We start from the raw sequence: 27,525 nt of genomic DNA on the forward strand, positions 1-27,525 counted from the left end.
TCCGTCCAGAAATTTATGGTCCATTTATGGAAAAAGTCTGAATATTTTAAAATTTGCTTTAAAAACAACTTTGGAAACTTTGCATTTCCTTTCTATATTAAAATTTTAAATGGATCTACCTCAGAGATATTTCATATGGGAACTATTAAACTGCTAATAATAAATTACATATATGAGTGGAAGAGAATTTTAAGGAAAAGAAAATATTTCACTTAGGAACAAAGTGAAGAACAGTGGTTCTAGCACTGTTATATAGAGACAGCTATGGATATTGAGCAAATGAGTCTAACTATGGCCAGAAATCATCAATGAGATGGAATTACATGCTAAAGACAGACAAACAGACAGACACAGAGACAGGCACACACACATGTCAGGCAAGCATATCTATTCTGAAAATCTGAAATTGAACTTGCTCTAAAATGTGAAGCTTTTTACAGGCCAACATGATTTGACAGGTTGAAGTCTAAATTCTGATGCACTAAAATGACAGTTAAAATTACTTTCAGGCTATGTATCTCAGATGTATATAGATGAAATTGAATGTCACATTTAGACTTAAAACTCGTATTTCTAAAGCACCTCATTATGGATATGTAGATATGTCAAAATAAAAAAAAAAAATTTGAGAGGAAGAATCCATATCCCCCAGGAATCAAACTCCAATTAGTTAGTTATCCAATTCTATATTGTCAGTCTTTGAACTCAGCAGTGTGTGTTTATATATTTATGTGTCAAAATGTAACAATGATAAAAAAGAGGCCATGAATTTGAGAGAAATAGAGGGGGCACGGAAAGAGTTAGAGGGATGGGATAAATTATAGAAATATAGTACTTACCTGTGAAGTTCTACAAGAAAGAAAGAAGAAATTGAATCTAAAAGATGGTTTAATACGTTTGAAACATCTGATAATGCTAAATTTTAATATTTGGTCAAACACAGGTTTAAAAACATTTTATTTATGCTTACATTCAAGCAATCACCATCCCTTATCCTTTCGTAGTTGGAAAATAAAAGGTATGCGGCCCATATACATTATTATTTCCAAAAGTTAAGTAGAAAAATAACCAACCAAGGACAATACATGCAGCAAACATTGAACTCCTATTCAGATCTAGCCAATAGACAGGACATTATCCACAGTTGTGTGGAGAGCAGGGACTGACTCTGACATGAACTCTGGTGCCCCATATTTGACCACTTCGCCTTGGTAGAAAAGCCTGGTAGCACTCAGAGAAAGGATAAGCAGGCCACCAGGATGATACTTGATAGCCTGGGACCATATGGTGGGAAAGGAGGTCCTTTCTGTCACAGACCTATAGGAGGGGAATAGGGCAAAAGGGGAAGGGAGGGAGGAACAGGAGGATGCAAGGGAGGTGATAACAATTGGGATATAATCTAAATAAATTAATAAAAAATAAAATAAAACTGTGTTAAGGATTTGAAGGAATATTTTTAGTGAAGTTAAATACAATTTTTAAGCTAACAGATAGTACCCCCTGAACAGGAAAAGATAAGACACAGGATACAAGAAAGAAAGAAAGAAAGAAAGAAAGAAAGAAAGAAAGAAAGAAAGAAAGAAAGAAAGAAAGAGAGAGAGAAAGAAATGAATGACTAAGTTAATGAGCAAAAAGAATGGTGTCCAAGGGAAGGGCAAGGGGTTTGAGAGAAAAGGTCTAAGAGTAACTATGATATTAATGGTGACAGAAGAGGCTGAGTATCTCTTAGGGACGGGGAAAGACATTCAAACATGAAGGAAGCCATTTCCTTTTAGTGAACAGTGAGTGCAGCCTTGTAAGTAGGAGGAAGCTGTTGCGGAAAAGAGTGAAATAGAGACCAGTGAACCATCTGAGTTTATAATTGTCTCTTACCTGTCTTAAGGTCCTCGCAACTATACTTTCTAGTACTGGGCCCCTGTCTTCATGCAGCAAGTGAACCTCATCGAGAATCAGGAGTTTTACAATTTGGGAAAGAGCAACATCCCCAACACTCTTTCTTGTTACGACATCCCATTTTTCTGGTGTGGTTACAAGCATCTAAAAGACAAGAAATAACAAATAAACTAAATGGAGAAAAAGTCGCACAGATTCAACTTTATCAATCAAAAAATACTTTTGGATACTTCCATACAGATCAAAGTGTTTAAAATATCCCAGGATGGCATCTTGTTCGGTAAGGATAAGAGTCAACTCAAGAAAATATTTTTTCAGAGTATTATCTTGAACAACTATTTAAAGCTGAGTGTACTGGCAAATTATAGTCAATTCATAAAAATTACATACAATTCACAATGTGAACAATGCTTTTAGAGCAGCATGTATCAATAATAATGCTTGTCTGTAAAGAGCAGGAGGGGGAAGAATTTTAAGAAAAAACAAAATTTAAAAATAAAGCTTTACTCTAGTATGCCATTCATGTTGAGGATCTTCAAATATGGAAGATGCTAATATTGATATGAAATTTAAAAATTTGTCCTTTAATATCTACTACAGATACAATGGATTAAACATCAATACATTTGTAAAACATAGTTGACACACACCCAAAACAGTGGGAGATCAGGACATAGGTCAAAGTATTCATGTGAGCTTCATAGAAGTAGACCATCTAGCATTATATAATAGATTATTTGGCTCTTTTAAAAGCATATTGGGACAGAAAAAAATAACACCTTCAATTGTAATAATGCTCCATTAGAAAATACACCTGCATCTAAATAATTCAAAGAATAAATGAGATAACATATCCAAACCAAAATTATCTTCCCAATAGATAAAATTACAGAAACTGATAACTAAGTCATTCAACTGTGCTTTCCTTTGTAGGAGTCATCTATTCTCACAATCTTAAAATAATTCCGTGTCTGTTCTGATGTCACTTTAGACTGCAAATAATGAATATGATCTTTAAAAAATGCCGAATACAAACTCATCAATATAGCCTGATGTACCATTACAGATGGCACTGCTATCCTTTTGAAATGACCTGTAGTAATTGCAAATTTTAGTTTTCTTTTAAAATTTATCAATTAGCAGACAAAAATGAAACAGATTACGCAATGAAATATAAAGTAAGCAGTGCTACAAATTCTACTACCACCAAAATACCAGTGAAAATCGGAATACTGTCTCTCACCAAAGTTTTACAAAACAGCTTTGCTGCTAGAATCATTCTACTAGAATAAGCAAATATGCAATGAACAAAGATCTAACATTCTAAGAAATATTCACTGTATTTTAAAATTTGTCACCATACTTTAACAAGTTTAACTGAACTTGAATGACAGATTCAAAATCCAAAGTATATTATAAATGTGCAATAACTTACTACCACCACTTTTTTTTACTACAGGTCCTTGAAAAACATACCTACATTTTTTATAAGCAGCAATTCTCCATATCAAAATACAAAGAAGCTATCTTATTATCTGTGCTATGAAACCTAAAAATTATACTAATAAACATAATGAATCCCAAACTTAGCATGAGCTCACAATGAACTTGGAGTACTCTATAAGCATTTTTTTCTTTAATTTTAAAGACTTAGGTACTTTATTTTATAAGGATTTTTTCCTGCTTGTATGTGTGTGCATCACATGCATGCTTGGTCCCCATCGAAGCCATAAGAGGGTATTAAGATTTCCTGGAAGCTTATGGGTGGTTGTAAGCCACTATGTGAGTGCTGGGAACCAAACCTGGGTCCTCTGCAAAAGCAGAAGGTGCTCTTAACATCTGAGCTTTCTCTCCAGCATCCCCAATGCCTGACCCCAGTACATTATAGTTAACTCTTTCATAGATAATGTGATACCACTCAAATTGTAAAATCAAAATTTAGACAAAAGAACATTATGCCACCATATCTGAAATCATCTGCTAGCATTATCTTTCTGTAGTTAATTTAATACATTACATGCCTTCATTTGTATCAATATTTTGCCACTTCATTTCCCTGAACTAGGGCTTAAAAATAAAGTGTCACATTTGCTTAATGACCTAGATAGAACTCATGTAAGACATTTCCATCTGTTCTTGACTGTCAAAAACACATTTGTTATCAACTTACATTTTTACAGGTATATGTACTTTGCCCCTGAGTAGTATAATAATTGTTGTTTGAAACTATTCCAATGTTATCCTGCCCATTGAGAAAACAGCGTTGTTGAGATGTTACCATTAGACTACAATATTAATTTATTCAATTTTTAAAATGCTCCTGAATGAGTTCTACACCTACAAGCATACTTCAAAGTTCCATTCCTAATAGTCATACCCACAGATGTACTAAAATTTTTTCATAGTTGGATAATTTAAACTACTCCAAAGCCAAACAAGTCAAGTGCTCTTCAACAACGAGGATAAAACTAGTAAAATGTTTATATTTTATAAATACTACCTAATGAAATATGTGATCTACAGAACAATATGCACAAACATGAGAAAAGCTTCTTAACTTTGTTAAGTGAAAGTATATGAGTTTATAGATAATTACACTTAATTAAAAACATAAAATACAATATGGGTGTGGTGGTGCATGCACGCAATCCCAGCACTTGGGGAGGCAGAGGCAGGCGAATCTGAGTCCAGGACAGCCAAGGTTACACAGAGAAATTTCTTTAAAAAGAAAGAAGGAAAGAGAAAAAGGAAAATAAAAGTAAAAATGCTAAAAGTGAGGAATCATGTTACCACATGGGAGAAAGAACAGGTAGAGGAATAGGGTAATAGGACTAAATGGAACAAGTAATAATCTGCATCTCCATGTTGGTGGTAGTTATGTTGGTTTATTTACTTTGTGAAAATTCATCAAAATGTTTCTTTACAATTTTTGACAACTTAATTTTAATAACAGCAATCTGTGCACACAAATATCGAAGATAGAAAAATTGTTTTTCAACCCTGGCCACTCGATACATTCTGAGATGGCCTCAGGGCTGTTCTATACTTTCTGAGAAAAATGATACCCTCATACCTGTCCCGAACACCTGACAGCACATGATGTTCCGAGCTGAGCTCTTGCCCTCTCAGGGATAAAATAACTAGTAACCAATCATTTTAAAGGGCATTCTTAAGACTCACCAATGGTCCAACAAATCTGCTTAACTGCCAATTCTGCTTCTATAAGAGTACAAAAGACCCAAGCCTTGCTTATTCGGGGTCTCCAGCTCAATAGAGCTTGGTAGACCACATCACGATGGATCAATAAAGCATCCCTTGCTGTTTGCACTGGACTGGACTCTTGTGTCTCATTGGGCTCCAGGAAGTAGGACCTAGCCCCAGGTCTTACAATATTAATATTGATCCATGACTTTAAAAGAAAATAAAATATAAGGAACAAGAAGGGGCATTTAAAAAGGGGGGGCATTTGCTTTCCTCATATGTTATCTCTTGTTCCATGGTGTGTGTAAACGGATACCATACATAGCACAATGTTCCTAGGGGACAGGAACAAAATCCGAAATTTCAGATTTCAATCTATGTCCTTTATTTTGTTGCCTGTATTTTTTTAGAGTACTTTTGAAAACTTACAAATTTAGATAAACTTCTTTGTAACTTAGCAATCTTCCCGTCAAACATGGATGGCCAAGAACAGATAGGAGGTTGAGTGCACTTGCAGCAAATCTTTCAACGAGACACTTAAAATCCTGAATTTCCTTAATTTTATACCAGTTATTATTTCCAAAAGGGTTTTTTTTTAAATCATTTCAGATTTCTAATGCATGCTGGTATAAAATTCCACATTAGTTCACATTTTTTCTCTTGCTGATGACTATAACTCTGGGTTGTTATGGACTTATGAAACAAAGGAATGCACTTGTTCAAGGGAAATAGCAACCCTCCTAACTGCAGCCCAAAAGTCCCCTTAATTAACAAACCCAGAGACATTGCAGCTTTCTCAATCTTTTGCAAATAGAAGTGGGAAGTGGGGGTATGGTATGTTTCCTTCATTTACACTCTGGACTCCAACTCATTATTCATAAAAAGAAAAGAAAGGTGGTGTGCGGGGGCGGGGGGGGGGGGGAGGTTGAGGGGCTTGGGGGATCAGCCTACAAGTTATGCAATACTGAGCTATTTAGAAACAAACTGGCTTCACATTCTTTTTCCACCCTCTGCTAAACTCAGCAATTGCCTCTGGGTCCTGACACAGGGAAGCATTCACAGCTGAGGACACTCTTCAAGTATGCAGTTATAGGGCACAAGCCAGGGTTTATGGAAGACAATGTGCTAGGTTAGTGGGTGTATGCATCTGAAAAATCATGGCATTCAAAGACAAGGGATGGAAGCAGGAATGCTACACACAGCATGCATGGTTTTCAGTAAGACGTGGGATTCTGACAAAATTATTCAGGGTATCTAAGACAAGAAAAATCAGATAATCCAACTATAAGAATGCTAATCAATCTTAAAGCCTACTATTTAAAAGAGGAAAAGTAGCTTGCCAACTGTAATTACAACACTCAAGAATGCTGAGGCAGGGGGTCAGAGGCTCTAGGATATCATGAGCTACAGAGAAATACCATATCCAAAATCCAAAGAGTCAGTATTTTTTAATAGAAAAACTGGTGTGCTGGGGGAAAATTGAGAAAAAGGAATAGAGAAAGACTAAGAGAAAAAAAGAAGGAAGGAAAGTTTTGTGTGTTTTTTTTTGGGGGGGTGGGGTGTATACTGCACACTCATGCAGAAAACATTCCTTGAATATATTTCTAAAATATGACAAGCCAAATGTGTGCTAGATAGTATCCTAATTCTCTTTAACTGAGGTAGATAGCTAACAATAGTACCCTAATTCTTCTAACTTTAATAATATTCCATGAATTTGTTATATTTATCTATGTTAATTTTCCTATTGACATTATATATCTAGTCTAAGACAGAGGTGTCTGAATGGCTTACAGTACTCTGCTCTATGATTAAGCAATTTGGCCAAAGGTCCATGTAAAGACACTACATAAGTCACAATGACACGCTGACTTTAAATCTTTACAAAACTATTTTGACTAATGGAGTAGTTTGTTGCTTCAAGGCAAATGTCTCTATATGATGAAATAGGCTAAAATTTTAATCAAAAGAATCTAACAAAATATAAAGTATACTGTCTTATCTCTAATATTTAAAACTTAAAATTTCCATTAAGACACCTTTAAAATCAGAATGATAAAATATATATTCTATTTATTAAAATCTAAGATTATATTACTACTATACTATTTTTTATATCATTAAAAACACTAATGACTATCAAATATATTTTCAAAGGCGCTTTTGAAAATGTTGAAGATGTTAACCACAGTAAAAAGAAATATTCCAGAACTCTAGTTCAGTTTTTCCTCTATGGTAGAAAAGCCAGGCTGCAGAAATTATTGCAAATTATAGACTAACTATAAAGATAGACCAGGCAACAACTGGATTTAAGAGGTTTTCTTTTTAAATACATAATCCCAGATCTAGTCAAACAATAAGCTTAAACATTTTATGAATGCTTTAAAGATTAAATCTGAAATGCCACATGGTTATGTCAATAAAAATACAAATAATTACAGTTATGCCAACCTCTGATACACAGTGTCAGTTTTTATTGATGGCAACAACCCATGTAATGGAATCTGACAGCTTGCAGATTATGCCTGCCCTGGAGACACTTCACCAATCAGTTATTTCCAACTACTTCCTTTTCTATAATTCTAATGTTCCAAATTCTCCCACTGATTCATGTGCATAAGAACAACTCATACAAGTAATGTTCTACGTCAATTCATGTAACTCATTACATTTATGTCAAGCATGATAGCTTTCAATTAGAAAAGGAAAATAACTAAACCAAACTGTAAAGCTTTCAAGTACAGAAGTATTATCACAGTACATTATTTGCTATGCAGTGCAAATCTAGTACATGTAAACCACAATGAAATATTCTGACACTTTCATATCTGAAAAAGAACTTACGTATTTTTAGATAAAATTTCCTTAGTAACATATGCTCAATTCATGATAACTTCAGAGATAATGTTAACAGGTTGGTTAGCATATTTATAATTGCATTATTTGATTTTTCTTCTTGTCTTAGATATATCCTGAATCATGCATGCTATGTGTAATGTTCATGCTTCCTTTGCTAAAATTGACTACAATGAAAGAAATAGCATTTCTTCAACTTTTGAAGAATTATTTTTATTATTTGATTACTTAGAAAGTGAACAATGCAGGAAATGTGTACAATTTAATTATTGTTATTCAAGATGAATTGAGCGCTTCCTGACAGGCTGTTGACTAAGGAAAAAAAGCAGAAAGAAATGATCAAGTTCTTTCACTGTTCACTGTTCTGGGATGTAGTGGTCATCTATGAGTGCACACAGCTCAAGTAGCTACCAGTGCTTCTGCCTCACTCCCAGGGTCTACCCACTCACCATGCCTGGCTGTGGCAAAGAGCAAGAGTAATTCATATTTCTTCATTTTTTTTCTTGGTTCAGTTTATTAAAATCTAACAAACGTAAAAGTAATAAAAACACACTGATATTTGTTACTGTTTTTGAAGCTGCATTGTTTTGCTGTTGAAATAGTGAGATAGCTATGTGGGTAGAGAGCTTGCTCTGAAAGCAAGAGGACCCAAGACCAAACCCAACACCCCCACAAAAAGACAGGAATGGCTGTGTGCCTGTGATGTAGCAACAGGAAGTAGACAGCTGGATCCCAAAAGCTCACTGGCCATCAGGCCTACCCAAACAGGGGAGCCCTTATCTTAAAAGCAAAGTTTAAAATCTGGCTTTAAACTTTCTTGACACAGTTTTAAAAAGAAAAATTAATACATGGTAAAGAACTTACAGGTATTTCCCTCTATAGTCTTCAGATCCCAAGCTTAAATGTTTAGAGGTTTTCTTACACTGTGATTCCCTAGTAATATTTCAGTTTTACAACCCTGTATGGCAAATTCATTGTTTGCTTGGCTCTTCTTTTCCCTTAAGAAATTCACAAACAGAACAAACAGCAAATCTCCTGTAGGCTGCCATATCCATAAAGGCCCAAGAGCTCTGATACATGGAATATAATAGTTGATTAATTTGGTCATTTTTTAAATTTTCAGATAATTATCATTAACATCATAATGCTGATATTAATTGTTCTTGTCTAATGAGAAATAAGAGTCCATTATTTCAATATCTGGTATTAACATTTATATAGCTTACAGTTTATAATGTAGCCACTTGCATTATCTCCATATTAAGCCAAAGACCTATGGAAGTTTCCTTGAAACTGGTATTTAAGTGCCCTCCTAAATACTTCAAAATTCAAAATCTGTGAACAGGTAAAATCAATTCAATTTTTGACAAAAAAGTTTATAAAAATGCAGCAATAAATACACACAGAATTTTAATTTTACTAAAAGCAACTAATAAGATGATAGCTAGGACTTCAGCACAATAAATCGCTGAAGATTACGCCTTCCACCACTTTACAAATGCTTCTGACCAAAAGTAGGACTTATCTATTTTTAAGACAAATCTATCCTAGCATTAAGAACAATAGAAAGCTAAGTCCCCAGGTATTTCTAACAATATATCATTAAATATGTAATTTGAATTTGTGAAATTAATTTTTCAGTAATTAAAAAATGTGTTGAACTGACAATCAATAAAAATTATAAGCATTAAAAGGGATTAGATGCTCAAGAAGTGGTGGTACTACTAAAACATTGCAATTCTCTAAATTTCAAACATTTTCAATCCCCTTTCATTTTCTTAAGTTTGAGTTGCCAATGAATCAATATTAGCAGAAATATTAAATGTAGCAAAAGAATAAAATAACAGGCAATAAACAGGTTAAAATTTTCTCAAATTACACCCGTATAACTCCTCTTTTGAAATATATTTATTATGTAAAACCATACCTTAAGAGAATGATGCCCCATTTCTCTTAAGGGGAGGGGAATTGGGTAGGTTTTTGGTTGCTTTCGTGGGCAATAGATGTTTATTTTCATTAGGAGTTGATTATAAGTTATTATTGATCTTATTTAGAGAGAAAAGGTTAGACTCAGAGATGTCTCTCCATTCTTTTATCTTTCATTCTTAGGTTTGGAGACAGGGGTTGAAAAGAAAGAACAGGGAATACAGAAATATATAGGCATGGTAAGACAAGAAGTAGATTAATGAATGTACTCCTCAATTGACTGCCTTAATTGTTACTCACAGGTTATTTTAACTCACTGGTGTAGAATTTTGAATATAGAATGCAAAATAAGTTTAATTTTAGACACATTGGTATAGAATTCAAATTTAAGATTATTCTTCACACACATTATATATATTTCTACTTTAATATGCAGTATTGTACCCATATAACTCAATTATAATACAAGGTTTACTTCCAATACTTTGAAAGTACTATTGCAGGCTGTTTAGGCTAAGTAAGTTATACAAGTTAATTGCTAGTTGATTATATCATGGTCATATCAATTACTATTATATTTTTATCACACGAATATACATCGTAGGCCTAACAGATAGATATAATTCTATGGAAAACCTTATAATAAATGGATCCATTTTATAAAAGAAAAATAACCAGAAGTATACGGAAAATGAGGCAGTATATTTTAAAATGAGAATAAATAACCAAAATAACTGCAAAAAAAGATAGACGATTGATACATAATAATTTCAGGACACTGTATAGTTATTAATACTCTACATACTGGTGTAAACAGAAAAAAAAAATCAATGGAACAAAATGGAATCCAGAAACAGAGTCAAAGTATAAAATTAATGTCCAATAGAGGTGCTACAAAATACAATAGGCAAAAAGCCAACCTTTCCAGCAAATGTGTATATAATAGCTAATTTCAGGAGTTGACATGCTAGATTTAGAGATACCTAGAGAAACAGAAGCATTATCTATTTTCAGGTACTAAGGACTGGTCACCCAAAACTTCATGTGCTTGAAGCTAACCTTACTCACTGTGGTAAATTTGTCAGGGAATGAAAACTTTAATAAATGGAGCCTAGAGCAAAGTCACTTAGTCACTAGGACATTCTCTTTGAAGAGACAGATAGCTCTCATGGGACCTCAGTTAGTTTTGCTTAGTTTGGATTTTATAAGGAAAAGGTATTGGCCACTGGGGGTTTGCCCATGCTCCAATGCTATATGGACAACACAAACTGTACATGGTGGACCTGGGAAGAATGGCAAAAAGTATGATCATGGGGCACTGGGTGAAATTCCAAAATAATTAATAAACATATTATGTTAGAAATAAAACAATGAAAAAAAAAAAGAAATAAAACAATGAAAGAAAGAAAAAGAAAATCAGTCCTAGAGTCTATAAGGTATTCTCAACAGAGTATTCTCTGCTATGTGATTGATTCTGCACTATAAAAGCATTGACTGTTAAAGCTTCCTCCATGAGATCCTCATCAGAAGTTGAATATATAAGGCAACCCAAAGTTTAATTTCTTAATCTGTAGGGTAAATAGAGCCCCAACATTCATTGCTGAACTGGCTACTTATCGATTCAGAGGTGGGGGTAGTAATTGTCTTCAGTTGAGTATTGCCTAGGCTCTAAAGGATAGTTCCAAATCCAAAGTCATATGGCTGTCACTGTTAACTAAGGAGATCACAGACAACAGATGCACACATGCACGCACCCAAGCACATGCACGTAATAGGAAAGGCATCTGTAAAGGAAAAAGATAGGAGTGGGAAATAAAAGAAGGTATGGTGAGTGTAACCAGCATGTATTAAATGTGAGAAACTGTCAATATTAGTTTCTTAAAAGTTATATAAAAATTATACTTTACATTCATATCATAGAACATCAAAATTAAAACTTAATCTGAAAAAAAAATCCAAATTCTACAAAGGAGGCAGCAATATTTTTTCATGCAAAATATGGTAAACTTCTTTGAATTATTCATCTGAATGGAAAGGTAAACAAAAAGAAGGTTGTCTCTAAAGATTGTCTGCTTTTGAATCACTTTCCTGAGGAAGGAATGTGACCTTGCCTTAGACTGGGCCCAAGGTGAAAGCAGTCTTGGGTGGCTTGACCCCACTGAGAAAAACATCTGTAATAAGACTGAGAGGACGCATTTTGGGCCTGGGATTAAAGACAGGGGCTGGGGTGGCTTGGGGGTAGAAAGTGGCGGAGACATGATAGGGGGTTGGAGAGGAGACAGGCAAGCTGAGTGAGGATGAGGAAGAAGGCTGTACGTTCGGGCCAGGAGCAATGCTGCTTTCTTCTGGAGGGCAAAGGATCTGCGAGGTTTCCGGAGGATTATGCCAAGGGATTCAACCCTCGGAACTGATTCATAGAAGGTTTCATTCTTATTCTCCTTTATCTCTTTTCCCTCCTGTTTAGGATAGTTAGGTTGTAAGAAAGATACCGTTGTTTAATAAATTCATTATAAAATTTAATTGTTAAGGAACCAGAGGCAACACTTTCCCCTATCTGGGCTGCATGGTTTGTCCTCAGAGGAAGAGAATACCCTTAGTCCTCATGAGATGGGGTGGGTTTGGGGCAGGTGTGTTCTGAGAAGGGGAGGTTGGGAAGGGGAAGAAGGTAGGAGAGTGCATCTGGGAGGAGAGGAAGGAGGGATCTGCAATAGGGATGTAAATGAATAAACGATTTAATGAGAAAAAGTTAGAATGGCTATTTTCAAATATCTATAGCTTTGTTTGACAACTGGTATTTCCCAATAAATAGCAACCCTTTTCTGTTTCTGCCAAGTAAAGCTGAATGCTTTACTCCTCCTGTGTTTAAGTATTTACAAGTACTCTTATACCTAGAATAAAAGATTATGTACTTGAGATGCTCAAACAATGTATTAAACATGGACACACAGCTCAATCATTACCCATTCATATTAGCATAATCAATCTAAGGGCTGGATATGGCAGAGCAGCTAAGAGTATGAACAAAAGATCAGAGTTTAGATCCAAAGTTGAAGGCTTACAGCCTCCTGAACCACAGATTTCAAAGGATCACATGAGGGTTTGTTGTTTGTTTTTTTTTTGGCCTCAAAATGTCCTCCAGACCCACATTTATATACCCACAAACAGATATAAATACAGTCAACAAAATTATTAGAAAAAAAAATCAATCTGCAACTTAATAACAAAGCAAATTAAACATATATACTACCCCTCTCATTATAAAAAAAAATATAAAAATATGGGCTGAGGAAACTCAGTGATAAGAGCCCTTACATAGAATATGGAAGGCAATGAGCTCAGTCCCCAGCAACACACACACACACACACACACACACACACACACACACACACACACACACACACAAAACAAGCATGGACTATATATTTAAAAAGTGGAGCATCAGGTAGAATACAAAATTATAAATGTAAAGTGTGTCAAAGCTCAGCAATACTTCTAAGAAGCAAGGCTTTAAGAAAAGTAGAGCATTATGAGAGTAGTACACATTCTTGACTCACCAAATTAATAAATACTGTTTGCGATTTAAGACTTAATTATAAGAAAGAGAGCATTAAGTCTATTACAAGAAAATACAGAAACAGAGTTTGTGAACTTAGGATAAATTAGGATTTCAAGGAAAACACAATAAAAAAACCAAACAAACAAAATTCAAAACAAAAACCAGGTTAATGTTTTAAAATCTAAGTCTACGTCTGAACAAGATGAAGAGGACACTTTAATATTTCTCTTGCCTATTGTAACAAAAAGCACTGAGCAAGGTACATAGAACATAACCCAGCAGACAAGGAAAACTAGAAATAAGGAAGAATGCTGCAAACACCAGGACACCAGAAAAGACATGGAATGAACTTTTTCTCTCCTTTTAAACCTAGACTGCAGAAGCTCAGAATGTGAGTGGATGTGGTACTCATTCCCAAGACAGGAGCAACACTAAGCACGTCAGCACCAATGGGACAACCCTCTACTGCAAAAGGCTGAGGAAGCAGCCTCACACATTAGTCTCTAAGACAGCAAGTCAAACATACAGAGAGGAAGAGCACCCGTTCCTCAATCTCTAAGTACTGACACTAAAACTGAGGGTCTGAGTATCTGTAGGGAGCCATGCCAAATTCTGCCATGTTAGAAATCCCGTGCTTAGGCTGCACGGGACAAATCGAACCAGGGTTCACCTGAAAGAGGGAGTGGGGATTGCAAGTAGGGTACAGAGACGTGAGAGATATGAGTCAAGTCCGGAAATTTCTGATCAAGACTCTCTTTAATGTGGACAAGTAAAGATATATATAGGAAGGTCAATAGGATCTATTCTAATCCCACTCTCCCTAGCCCCCAGACAAGAACACAATGGTCTGAGTAGCTCCTGTAAGAACTTCCCATTTCTCTGAGTAGCTCCCTGTAAGAACTTCATTGATCCTCTGGGTGGTTCCCAGTAGGTACTTCCCTACTTCTTTCAAAGGTAAATAGTCCAAGGATAGCCTAGAACACAAGACCTCCTCCGGCAAAGGTTAGCAACTCGAGGTCACAGCATGCAGCCTAAGCACTGGATTTCTAACACGGCAGAATTTGGCATGGCTACCCACAAGAATCTGTGTGGAGTCCCTGACTACTGAGCAATCTGGGAAGTAATAGGTAGCAAAATATAAATAGGGACCAGAAACTGAAATCCAGTACAAACAAAAAGAAATGCTTATCAGGGGCAGGAAGAGTATGGACTCAATTGAGAAGAGACCTAATGAAAATGCTGCGAAGAATGACAAAAGGGAAGAAGAGGACATGCTCAGTGCTGAAGCGACTTGATGGGCTTGGGTGGCCGGGTGGCTGGGGTTCCCCTTTTCTGAGGACTATCGGATAACAACAAAATAAAACGAGAAACAAATAACAAAACAATCTCAGAAATATACACAAATACTTGCAGACAACACAGAAATCAGGGATAAAATTTAAAAGTTCCTAGAATCAAATGATGAGCGCATACAGCACAATATACCACGTTCTCTGGAATACTACAAGGAGGGCTCTAAGAGGAACTGTCTTATTGTATATTATATAAATACTATGAGAAAATTTTATAAAGTACTGAAAAAAAAGTCACTATCAAGTAGATAAGGAGTATCCTAAACTTGAAAATAAGAAAGCAAGATGTTCCTACAGGGAATACAAAACCATGTTTAAAATATCAAAGAATCCCTGATTTCTTTCTCAGCCCATTTATCATTTGTATATAGGAGGTGTGAAGATTTTTTTGAGTTAATCTTGTACACAGCCACTTTGCTGGTGGTGTTTATCTGGTATAAAAGTTGCCTTGAAGAATTTTTGGATACCATTATGTATACTATCATTACACCTGCAAATGGTGATACCTTTGACTTAATCCTCTTTTAGTTGTCTTATTGCCCTACCTACAACTTGAAGTATTATATTGACTAGAATAGAAAGAGTGGGCAGCCTTGTCTTGTTTCTGATTTTAAAGAAATTATTTTGAGTTTCTCTCCATTTAATTTTATGTTGGCCACTGGCTTGCTGTAAATTGCCTATACTATGTTTAGATATGTCCCTTGTATCCCTGATCTCTCCAAGACTTTTAACATGAAGGACTGCTGAATTTTGCCAAAAGCTTTTTCAGCATCTAATGAGATGATCATGTGGTTTCTGACTTTCAGTTTCTTTGTATGGTAGATTACACTGGCATTTTTTCATATGCTGAAACATCCCTGCATCTCTGGTTGAAGCCTATTTGATCATGGTGGATGATCTTTTTGATGTGTTCTTGGATTCAGTTTATTAAGTATTTTTGTATCAATGTTCATGACAATTCTTTTTCTTTAATTTTCTTTAATTTTTAATTTTTAATTTCTTTAATTTAATTTTCTTTAATTTTCTTTTTCTTTAATTTTCTTAATTCTTTTTCTTTGCTGAGTTTTTGTGTGGTTTGGGTATCAGGGTGACTATGGCCTCATAAGATACATTCGGCAATGCGTCTTCTATTTATATTTTGTAAAATAGTTTGAATATTGGCAGTAGCTATTATTTGAAAGTATGGTAGAATTTTGCACTAAAACAACTTAGCCTGGGCTTCTTTTAGTTTGGAGACTTTTAATGACTGCTTCTATTTCCTTGTTGGTTGTAGGTCTATTTAAACTGTTTACCTGATTTTGATTGAACTTTGCTAAGCAGTATCTATCAAGATAATTGTCCATTTCCTTTAGGTTTTCCAATTTTGTAGAGAACATTTTTTAAAATTTTTTAAATTTTATTTTACAATTCTTTATTAAACATTTTTTTACATATACATTTATATTATTACATTTATATATAATAAACTACCTAGAGAAAGAAGAACCGTGATACAATCAGGAATTATATAAATGTTACAGTCTTAGTGTTTTGGCTATTTGTATTTGACAGCCTAGAAGAAAGCATCTTTCCTATCTTGGTGTATCTAAAATTCTGAATGTAGATCAATCTACATCACATCTTGTCATAAACTTAAAACATCTATCTAGACCTAAAAGCATCTTAACCCCTAAACAACTAAGCTTCCTTGTAAACCTACGCTACCTGTTCTTCAACTCCATCAGAGACTTGAGAAGGAATAAACTTGACTACCTGAATATGCCGGGAGTGCAGGTTAGTAGCTTTCCAAATGAGAAGATGACAGAGACAGTTTTCTACCTGAATAATCATCCAAAACCCCTTATAATATATATAATAAATATAATATATATGCCAAAAAGATACAAAGAAATAAAAAAAAATTTTCAAAATATATTCTTGGTCTAACTGGATATTTGCATGTAGAAGAATGGAAATAGATTTGTATCTATCACCCTGCACAAAACTCAAGTGCAGGGGATCAAAGACCTCAACACAAAATCTGACACACTGAACGTGATAGAAGAGAAAGTGTGGAATTGCTTTGAACACATCAGCGTAGGGATCAACTTCCTAAACAGAACACCAATAGAACAGGCACTAAGGCTGGCAACTAATAAAATGGACCTCATAAAACAAAAATAGCATCTGTAAAGCAAATAGTCAATAGCACAAAACAGTAGTCTACAGAATGGGAAATGGCTTTTAGCAATTCCACATCTGACAGAGGGCTAATTTCATAAATATATAAGGAATTTAAGAAATTTGATATCAACACCACACAACACAACTAAAAATGGGATACAGATATAAACCAAGAATTTCCAACAGAAGAATCTCAAATGTCCACTTAAAGAAAATTTCAACATCCTTACACAATCAGGGAAATAAAAATCAAAACTACGCTGAGATTCTATCTCACACCTGTCGGAATGGCTAAGCACAAAAACACATGTAATAGCTCTTGCTTGTCAGGATGTAAAGCAAGGGGAACATTGCTGATGGAGATGATGCAAGCTTGTATAGCTACACTGAAAATCAGTATGGCAGTGTCTCAGAAAACTGGGAACAGATATATCTCAAGATCCAGCTATACAACTTCTGGCATATACCCAAAGGACAGTCCATCCTACTACAAGGACAGTACCTCAGTTATATTCATAGCAGCTGGAGTATTGCACAGCTAATTAAAACAAACAAACAAACAAACAAACAAGAACCATGACATCTATAGGCAAATGGATGGTACTAGGAAAAAAATCATTCTGAGTAAGGTAACCAAGACCCAGAAAGACAAACAGGATATGTACTTACTTACAAATGGATATGAGCTGTTAAATAAAGGATAACCATGCCACAGTCTACAGACCCAGAGAAGCTAAATAACAAGGAGGACTCAAGGAAGATGCATGAGCTTCCCTGGCAAGAGGAAATAGAATACATATTGAGGTGGGATGGGGCAGGTGTGGGAGAAGAACAGGAGGGATCATATGAGGAAAGGGAGGAGGGACATAATACTGAGAGGCCTATCAGTCATGAGTGAGAAAATTATTGCAATAGAAACTGACAGGAATCTACAACAGTAACCCTAGTAACCAAGCATGCAGAGCTTAAATGTGGCCATCCCCTACAACCAGGCAAGATTTCCATCGGAAGGACTGGGACACCAACCCAGCCACACAACTATCAATACAAATCACACAAGTACAGATTAGAAAAAACTGGACTTTTATTAACTCCAAACTGTATTTAGCTGAAATTTAATTTTCCATCTTCATAATGTATTTCAAAAAACTTGGAATATCCACAGAAATAGGTTGCAGGGTCTGCCAGCAACTTCAGTGAGCTGTAGTCATAGCTAGGGATGCCAGAATACATCAGACCATAAAGTGATAGTTTAACAACATATGTTTATTTTTCACAGTTTGGAGAACAGTCAAGATCAAGGTGCCAACAAACTCAAACTAAATCCTAATTTTCAGACTTGCTAAATAGTGGACTTCTCACTGTATGTACTTGTGGCCTTCTCTGATGGGTGAAAAAAGAAAAAAAGTGATCTAGGTAATTTCTTCATCTAAAGGCATTAATTTCGTCACGACGGTCTTACCTTTCTGACCTAACCTTAACCTAATCAACTCCTGAAAGATCCACTTCGAAATAGCATTACATTGTGGTCTAGGGCTTTAAATTATGAATCTGGGAGGAAGGGATGCGTAAATATTTAATCTATAAGTGCAACTTGATTTAAAAAACGGACTCTAATTAGGTGAGATGATTAAGAAAAAAACCATCCTGATTACAGTAGAGCAAAAAAAAAAAAAAAAAAGAAAAAGAAAAAAAGAAAAAAAAAAAATCATAAAGGAAGTAAGTCATACAAAGATAAAAGTAGAGACTACAGTATGTATGTGTTCTAGCCAGAAAGGCCAACTACTAGCAGCCATGAGAAGCTAGGAGATACAGGCAACATATTCTCTTATAGCTCCAGAAGAAATCAATTCTCAAACAACACCTTTTCTAGGGAATTAATATTCTGTTCTTCTACAACACCAACAATTTTGTGGTAGTTTTTTCATGACAGAAAACTCTAGAAAACTTACTTTCTAATTATATTTAATTCAATATCCATATAATGTTAAAACTTGTCTCCTTTAATATCCTTTAAATTTCTAAAATGTTCCAATAATTTCTGATCATCACTATTTTCTTTTTTAAAAACAGTATTAACCTTCCCTCCTTATGTATTGTAACTATCAATATTAACCTTGCTATAGCCTCAAATATATTTTTCCTACTATATCATAATACACAATCTTTAAAGTAGAAACTAAATATTGAAGACCTTTAGTATTCATTTTACATAATATGTACCTACATACAGTAGGTTCATTAATAAATTCTCATTTGAAAAGATAAAATGTCTTTTGAAAAGATAAAAGCTATCCTTAACAAATAGGCTAAAAGTCTAGTGTGATTACTTCAAGATCTCTGTAGTGATTCCTCTTAACATTCAACTACAATCTTAGCCATACTCTCATTTCCTAATGGAAAAACTGCCAAGAGACATTAACTCTATGAATGGAAATAACATTCAAAATATGGTAAGAATTACAAAAGAATGTTATTAAAGGACTACATTAAAATTGTTATAAGAGCAGACATGATCAGAAATAAGTTTACTATTTATGTTTGTATTATGTGCACATTATTTCTTAAAGTTCAGTTGTATAACATTTTTATAACCTTAAAAATAAACATCATAAAATGATGTGGATGAGCAACATACCTGAGTTCTCAAAATTTCACTTTTTGACAACTGCATATCTCCAGTCAGTTCTTTCACAACGATGCCCAATGGCTCTAGACGTTTGCTGAAGTAATTTGTCATTTCAGCTGCCAAGGCTTTCATCGGAGCAACATACACAATCTGTACCAAACAAACACTGGCTTGATGAATGAGCAAAAACTACAACACCATTTATTTCACAGTAGCCAATACAAATCACAACTTATTGTGAAATATGATTCTAGTTGCTTCCTGTGAAAAAGGTTAATGATGATATATGGGAAGTGGCTATCTCTGCTGGAACAGCGTGTGGTTACTTAAGTAAATACTGTCCTTTAAATAAGAGACAGTAGAATTTGTTTACACTGACTCATTACTCAGAAAGTAGGTTCTGCTTCAAATCTAAACATATCTTCATGCTTTCCCAAAGAGTAATGGGATTTTCAAAACAGAAATAGGGACTACCTTTATAGCGATTAAGTCAATCAAGCAGCATTCTTTATATGACTTCTACTATAATAAATATTCAAGAATTCCCAAGTTTTATAGTATGGAAAGCTTATTTTAACTTATAAGTTAAATAGTCTATAAAAAATAGTCTGATTTGTAATCTCCTACCTTAAACTCATTCTTTTTAATAACACCTTGTTGAAAGTGTTGGCGGATTTCATGTAAGACTGTAAGCATCGCAATATTGGTCTTCCCAGCTCCAGTAGGGGCACAGATCAGCATATTCTCGTTGGTATTGTAGGCTGTCTCAAATACTATAGACTGGATTCTGTTGAGTCTCTTCATTCCTTTAAAAACCAACTGTCCAATCTAAAATAAGAGAGGTACATGACTCAATGTAAATGAAATGTAAATGACTCCTCAAGTTCTGAATATAAACATTAAATCTCTATGATTAAAATCATAAGACTTTTTTACCAGGAGACTATGAGAGAGAATGGATGGTTGTAAGAACGTTATACTATGTAACCAAAGCTCATTTTATCCTCACAATCATTTGCCTCTGCCTCACAGGTGCTGGGATAACAACTGCAGGGATAACATGTATAACACTGCCCTCAAAAGATTTTCTTCAGTTTGTCAGTTCATCCTGTATGTATACACAGTCAAGAAAGTATCACAACTATAGCTCAGTTATAATTGGAAAATTACCACACACTGAATATGAAAATATGATTCCAAACTTAAATATATACTTATCTTTCCCCAAGCACAAAACAACGCAAATATGTAAATATAAAATAAAAATAAATCTTTCAAAGTTCAAATCATTTGCCACTCATATCATGAGAGTCTAAACTGAAGTTAAACCAGGTCGGGCATATACATGTAAGCCTAGCACTACAGAGGGTGAAGTGGGAGAACCTTAAGTACAAGGACAGTGAGTGTACAGTGAAGCTCCTCTTCAAGAAACCTTTAGAAAACAAAACAAAACAGGAAGCCACCTGGAGATAGAAGTAAATAGGAATTCCTATTCAATTATTCAGAATGGTTTTTAATAGTTTATGATTTAAGAACAAACCTTAGAAGGCAACAAATTGTTTGAAAAGAGAGATCATATCTCACATAGTTTATACTACAGCGTGTAAAAGTTATAAGGACTTTAATGTTATTTAATATTCTTCTTTAATACTCAAAATCATTCCATATTGTACCATGATTACATCTCTTTAGTTAAAGGTGACAGAGGACACAGGCACAGTCTGCTAGAAGTTCCAGGCAATAAACTGGAAAGAGTTGGATGGCAAGAACAAAAGAGGTGGAACATGCTAGATTTCTTTTACATTTTAATTTATATTTTTTTACTTTTTTTTTTTTTGATAATATTCATATTACATCTCAATTGTTAGCCCATCCCTTGTATCCTCCTATTCCTCCCTCTCACTTTCACCCTATTCCCCTCCCCTCTGACTGTGACTGAGGGCGACCTCCTCTCCCTGTATATGATCCTAGGGTATCAACTTTCTTCTTGGTAGCCTGCTATCCTTCCTCTGAGTGCCACCAGGCCTCCCTATCCAGGGGACGTGGTCAAATATGGGGCACCAGAGTTCATGTGAAAGTCAGTCCCCACTTTCCACTTAAATGTGGAGAGTGTCCTGTCCATTGGCTGGATCTGGGTAAGGGTGTGATACTTACTGCACATACCGTCCTTGGCTGGTGCCATAGTTTGAGCAGAACCCCTGGGCCCAGATCTGCCTATCAGTGTTCTTCTTGTAGGTTTCTAGGACCCTCTAGATCCTTCTATTTCCCTAATCTCCCATACGTCTCTCACCTAGAGTCCCAATAGCACGCACTCACCTCTATCCCACTTTCCTGGTAAATGAAGACTTTCATGGGACATGTCCCTTGGGCTATAGTCCAGAAATAAGTGAGTTATACCATTTGAGTCTTTCTGCTTCTGGGTTAACTCATTATGATCATTTCTAGTTCAATCCATTTGTCCACAAATTTCGGAAATTCCTTGTTTTTAATAACATATAATGGCAAACCTATCAGAATTACACCCGACTTCTCAGCAGAGATCATAAAAGCCAAAAGGGCCTGGACAGAGATCCTACAAACCCTAAGAGACCACAGATGCCAGGCCAGGCTACTATATCCAGCAAATTTTCAGTAACCATTGATGGAGAAAACAAGATATTCCATGACAAAAACAAATTCAAACAATACCTATCCACAAACCTGACTTTATAGAAATTAATAGAAGGAAAACTCCACCCCAAAGGGACAAGCTACAACCAACACTACACAGGAAATAGATAACTACACCATCGCAAGAACACAACCACATAATCTCCATATGGTAACCAACATCAAAATTAAGGGTCTTAACAATCACTGGTCATTAATATCTCTCAACACCAATGGACTAAATTCTCCAATAAAAAGACAACAGACTAACTGAATGGATGTATAAACAAGATCCAACATTCTTCTGCATCCAAGAAACACATCTCAGCCACAGGATAAAGATGCTAGTTTAATAACAAGTCAAAAAGGGAACTTTACACAGTTTCAGAAGTTCATTCAGAGTCAATCCCAGAAGTGTGGCTTGATTCTTGGTTCAAAGTACTCTGCTCCCAGAGAGGGATAGCACCAATAATAGTACAGGAACCACAGCTCAGGAAAGAGAAATAAAAAGGCTGTACTGTACGTTCAATAACAATTTAAGGCACAAAACTGGGGCTGGAAAGAATCAGCAGTTAAGAGCATACATTGCTCTTGTAGAGTACTAGAGTTCTGCTGAGTACTCATGTCAGTTGGCTCACCATGTTATGTCACTTGAACCCCAAAAGATGGACAAGGACACACACACACACACACACACAATATGGATATCTATCTATCTATCTATCTATCTATCTATCTATCTATCTATCTATATCCATATCTACTTGGAGATAATAGAAATAAATGTTTAAAAAAAAACCAAAGATCAAAACTAAATGAAAGAGAGAGGAGAACATACAGAAAGTTTGTGGCAGTAGCACTGACAGAAGGAGAAGACATGTAGGAGCACCAGCTCTTCTCAGCACTTTCCCTGAGCAGCAGTATAGTGGATTTTTACAAAGACCCAGAGCAAGTAGTATGGGTCTATCTGTTGGAACCTGGAAACCTGAACTCAGAGCTGCATAGTATTCAGCAAGGGAGAAACCTACTGAAGTCAGAGTCAGTCTCTGCATAGGAATAAAGACTCATGTTCTAAGTGGTGTGCCAGATAGTAAGAAAGGCTGTCTGGGGTTGGAGTCAACTAACATTAATCCCAAGAATTCTGAATATAAACTATTCAAACAGGATTTGAAAACTAAATGGCAATTCATAAATAACAGATTAGTGGAGAAATCAAATGCATATTAGTAAGAATTCTTAAGTACAGGAAAAGGAAAATTCAATGTCAGAAACAGTGGACTTTTAAAAGGTGATATTTTAAGAGAAAATTTCTGTATTTGAAACCAACATTGATATCAAATAAAAGACTATTTTATCTTGTTGCCCAAAGAAATCTAGAAAATCAAAACACAACAACAGATGCTATAAAAATTTGTAATTGGAAAAGGCTGATTGAAAGGCAGAGAGATCCGATGTCATCATCAAGGAAAAAGGAAGCATCATTACAGATAGAAGAATGACAAAAAACACTATGTTCCCTCTATGGAAATAAATAATGAACTGTGCCTGAGCAAACTGATGAAGAAAAAAATGAGTTATTTCAAGAATGAGAAAAGCAGAATCACTATAGATGCTGAAGATGCTAGACAGATGGTGGAAAGCATCATGAGCATCCTACAAAAATAAATTATATGGCATATATGAACTGGGCACGAGCAAACTGGAAAACTGTCGTGGTGTGTGTGTGTGTATGTCTGTCTGTCTCTCTCTCTCTCTCTCTCTCTCTCTCTCTCTCTCTCTCTCTCTGTGTGTGTGTGTGTGTGTGTGTGTGTGTGTGTGTGTGTGTAAAACAACAAAAGGAAAAGAGGCAGGGATTTGAGAAAGAGCAAAGGATGGAAATATGTAGGACAGTATCTAGTGGAAGGAAAGGGAAGCTGAAATGATGTAATTATCTCAAAATTTAACAAAACATTTTTAAAAACTGATATCAAATAAAACACCTATGATTTTAAGAGACTGTTAAGAATTTATGAGAGAGCCAAAACATATAAAGTATTTGTATACAGAGTAATGAATTTTCTAGTTAAAGTAACAAAATAAGAAGTTAATTTTAAAACAAACAAAAGATTTTAAAATTCCTTTTACCAAGAAAAATAGATGACACACACAGAGACGTATACACAGACACAGACAGTGTCACCAAATACTGGGAAATTGAAATAGTCTCCTTAGATTAATGTCCATGAGCAGTATGCTATGACTGGATTACAAATCTAATTATCTCACATTCTAGCTCAAAAACTTTCAACGTTGGTTTGTGGTGATATTTCAGTCAGTAAAACAAATGCCTCAGAATCATTACAACTGGAGTTAATTCTTAACATAAGGTAATGGTAACATAAACTTGCAACCACCGTATGAGGAGGCAGAAACAGGCATATCCATGTGGCTTGCTGTTCAGTCTACTGGGTGAGCTCCAGGCCAGTAAATGGCCCCAGTATAAATAAAATAAAATGCAGTGCCTCTACATGCACACAAAGGCATACACACTGCCATATACATAAGCACATGCACATGCAGGCATACATATTCACGTATATCCTAGCACACGCAGAAACAAATACCACCTCCAAAGAAAGGAAAATCTTTCAAAGTTTTTAAACAATGTTTTATCTATATATTATTTACAGTAGATATGACCCTTCAAGATTGTTGTTTGGCCTGGGTCCCACCACCTGTGAGTTGGTCCTAGTTCCACATCCTGTGGGCTGGTCCAGGAGCTCCTTGCTTTCAAATGGACAAGGTCAAAGGTACCAAGGTCTTGTTTCTTGCTCAGGGGAAGTACAGAGCACTCAGGATGAGGCCTGAGGCAGGGTGCTAGGCCAAATTCCCAGCCTCTCCGGGGGAGGTGGAAATGAGGTTTCCATGGAGTGTTACAAAATAGGCCTTTTAGAATGAGAGTTCTGTATCAGAAGGCAGGAGACTCGGGAGCCCCCACAGCTTTGTGATGATACCAAAAGTGTCACAGCTCCTTGTTTGAGCTGCTGAGTTAAGCACAGCAGAGGAATCAGGCATATGTTCAAAACCTGCTGGCAGGTCCAGTGAGAACCAGGCCCAGCAGTGCTTCAAGGGGGTGAGGGGAGGTTGGGAGTGGTGTTCAGCACAGAGCCAGTAGTTAGCAATGGAGCAGGGTGCCAGAAACTGCAAAGGCAGTTCTGCCAACACTGCCAGGAGTCCCATCTCAATAATGGAGTTCAGACTATCATAGTGGAGGAACTGTGAGCATGACAGAGAGCCTGAGCAAGCCAGCCAACCTTTATTTATAAACCTTGGGCAGTAGGGAGGGGTTCTGAGGGTGAAAGTATCTGATTCACTATGGCTAAGGGTGCCAAGATACTTAATCTACATACAGTGATAGAGTACTTCACTTACATCAGTAACATAGGCCTATCACAAGAGGGAAAAACAGTATGTAATTATTCTATGTGTGACGGTTTCTAGGTATGATTAAAGATCATTTGCTATAGGCTAGGATCTCCTCAGCATAGTGTGGAGGACCTCTAGGAATTCCCTGTGCTTGAACAAGTTCCTTATCAGGGAAAGGGTTGGGCCTGTAATCTTCCTTGAGGGCTATGTGACATTCCTTACAAAATCTGGGGGTTACTGGATCCAGTGGAGTGTGACCCTGCTGAGAAAAGGGAGTTCATCTTCATAGACTGAGCACAAAATGGCTATGCAGAGAATTCATACTTCAACCTAATCCAGCAAAGTACTAAATATCAATGCTTGAAGATATTTTTCAAGACAAAATATAGTACAGAGTTACAAAACCCTGAATCTGTTAGGTCTCACTTGCTCACCATTTTTTTTTCCACTTTATTCAGATTACATCTCAATTGTTAGCCTCCTGCTTGTCTCCTCCCATTCCTCCCTCCCTCCTTTAACCTATTTCCCTCTCATATGTCTGTGACAGAAGGGGACCTCCTCCCCCATCATACGGTCACAGCCTATCAAGTCTCATCCTGGTAGCCTTCCTATTCTTTCTGAGTGCCACCAGGCCTCCCCACCAAGGGGAAGTGGTCAAATAAGGGGCACCAGAGTTCATGTCAGAGTCAGCCCCCACTCTCCACACAACTGTGGAGAATGTCCTGTCCCTTGACTAGGTCAGAGTAGTAGTTCAACATTTACTGCATGTATTGTCTTTGGTTGGTGCAGTAGTTTGAGCAGAACCCCAGGGTCCAGATCCGTCCATCATGATGTTCTTCTTGTAGGTTTCTAGGACCTTCTGGGTCCTTCTATTTCCCATTCTCCCATACTTCTCTCACCTAGAGTCCCAGTACGAGGTCCCTGCATCTATCCCAATCTCCTGGTAAGTGAAGACTTTCAGGGGATATCCCTCACCATTTCTTCATACCTTTTCAATGCATAAAAAGCCTTTCCCAACCCTTGGAAGCTCTACATTATCATTCAAGCTCAAGCTCAAGGGTGATCTCTGATGTCCTTTAGTTCCCTAAGTAATTACCATTTATTTCTTTACAATCCACCATATTTCAAAAGATTTAAGGAAGACCTACTTTTTCAGCACCCAGATGTTCAATATATATTACATATATATTATCATTAAAACCTCTAACCATAAATACTGAGATAATTTCTTTATGTCTATCTGGCCCACTGGATTGAATCCAGTGATTTTATTTTATTGCTCCTTGTATTACTGGGTAGCCTATTGTGTCAGGAACATAGTTTACTCAATATATTTTTATTGAAACATTTTTATGCTTGCTACTAGCAAAAGCAGTTTAATTAAATGAAGGGGGTGCCTTAAAAAGATATGAAGCACATATATAACATCCACCAAAAAAGCAACCTGAATCTATAATGTGAAGCACCCTGGAAAGGAAATGTTATAGAACCTTCAATAAGAAGCATAGGTTTGGAGGATGGGGTGATGGCTCAGTAGTTAAGGGCGGCACTGGTGGCTCTTCCAGAGGACCTAGGTTCAATCCCCAGCACCCTCATGGCAGCTAACAATTACCTATAACTATAGTTCCAATGGATTTGTCACCCTCCCTGCCTTCATGGGCACTGCACACATGTGGTAAATAAGCATCTACACACACAAAACATCTATCCGTACATGTAAAATAAAAGTAAATAGATCTTAGAAAGAAAAGAAAGAAATTTACATTTGTGCAACTGAAAGTTAAAGAATAAACTAAAGCACCAGAAAAAGTGGCCTATGGACCAGTTACCAATCCTGAGGTTAATTAGTATTTTTCTTAATTCAAAAATTATTACCAATTAGATACAAATATGA

The 27,525-nt window shown here is 35.9% G+C and overlaps 1 pseudogene; it reads right to left on the reverse strand.

The window, feature by feature from the left end:
* The window catches only part of LOC127186311 (activating signal cointegrator 1 complex subunit 3-like), a 47,857-nt pseudogene that overhangs the window by 16,752 nt on the left and 3,580 nt on the right, over window positions 1-27,525 (reverse strand).

The sequence above is a fragment of the Acomys russatus genome, unplaced genomic scaffold, assembly GCF_903995435.1.
Source record: "Acomys russatus unplaced genomic scaffold, mAcoRus1.1, whole genome shotgun sequence".
Lineage (NCBI taxonomy): Eukaryota > Metazoa > Chordata > Mammalia > Rodentia > Muridae > Acomys > Acomys russatus.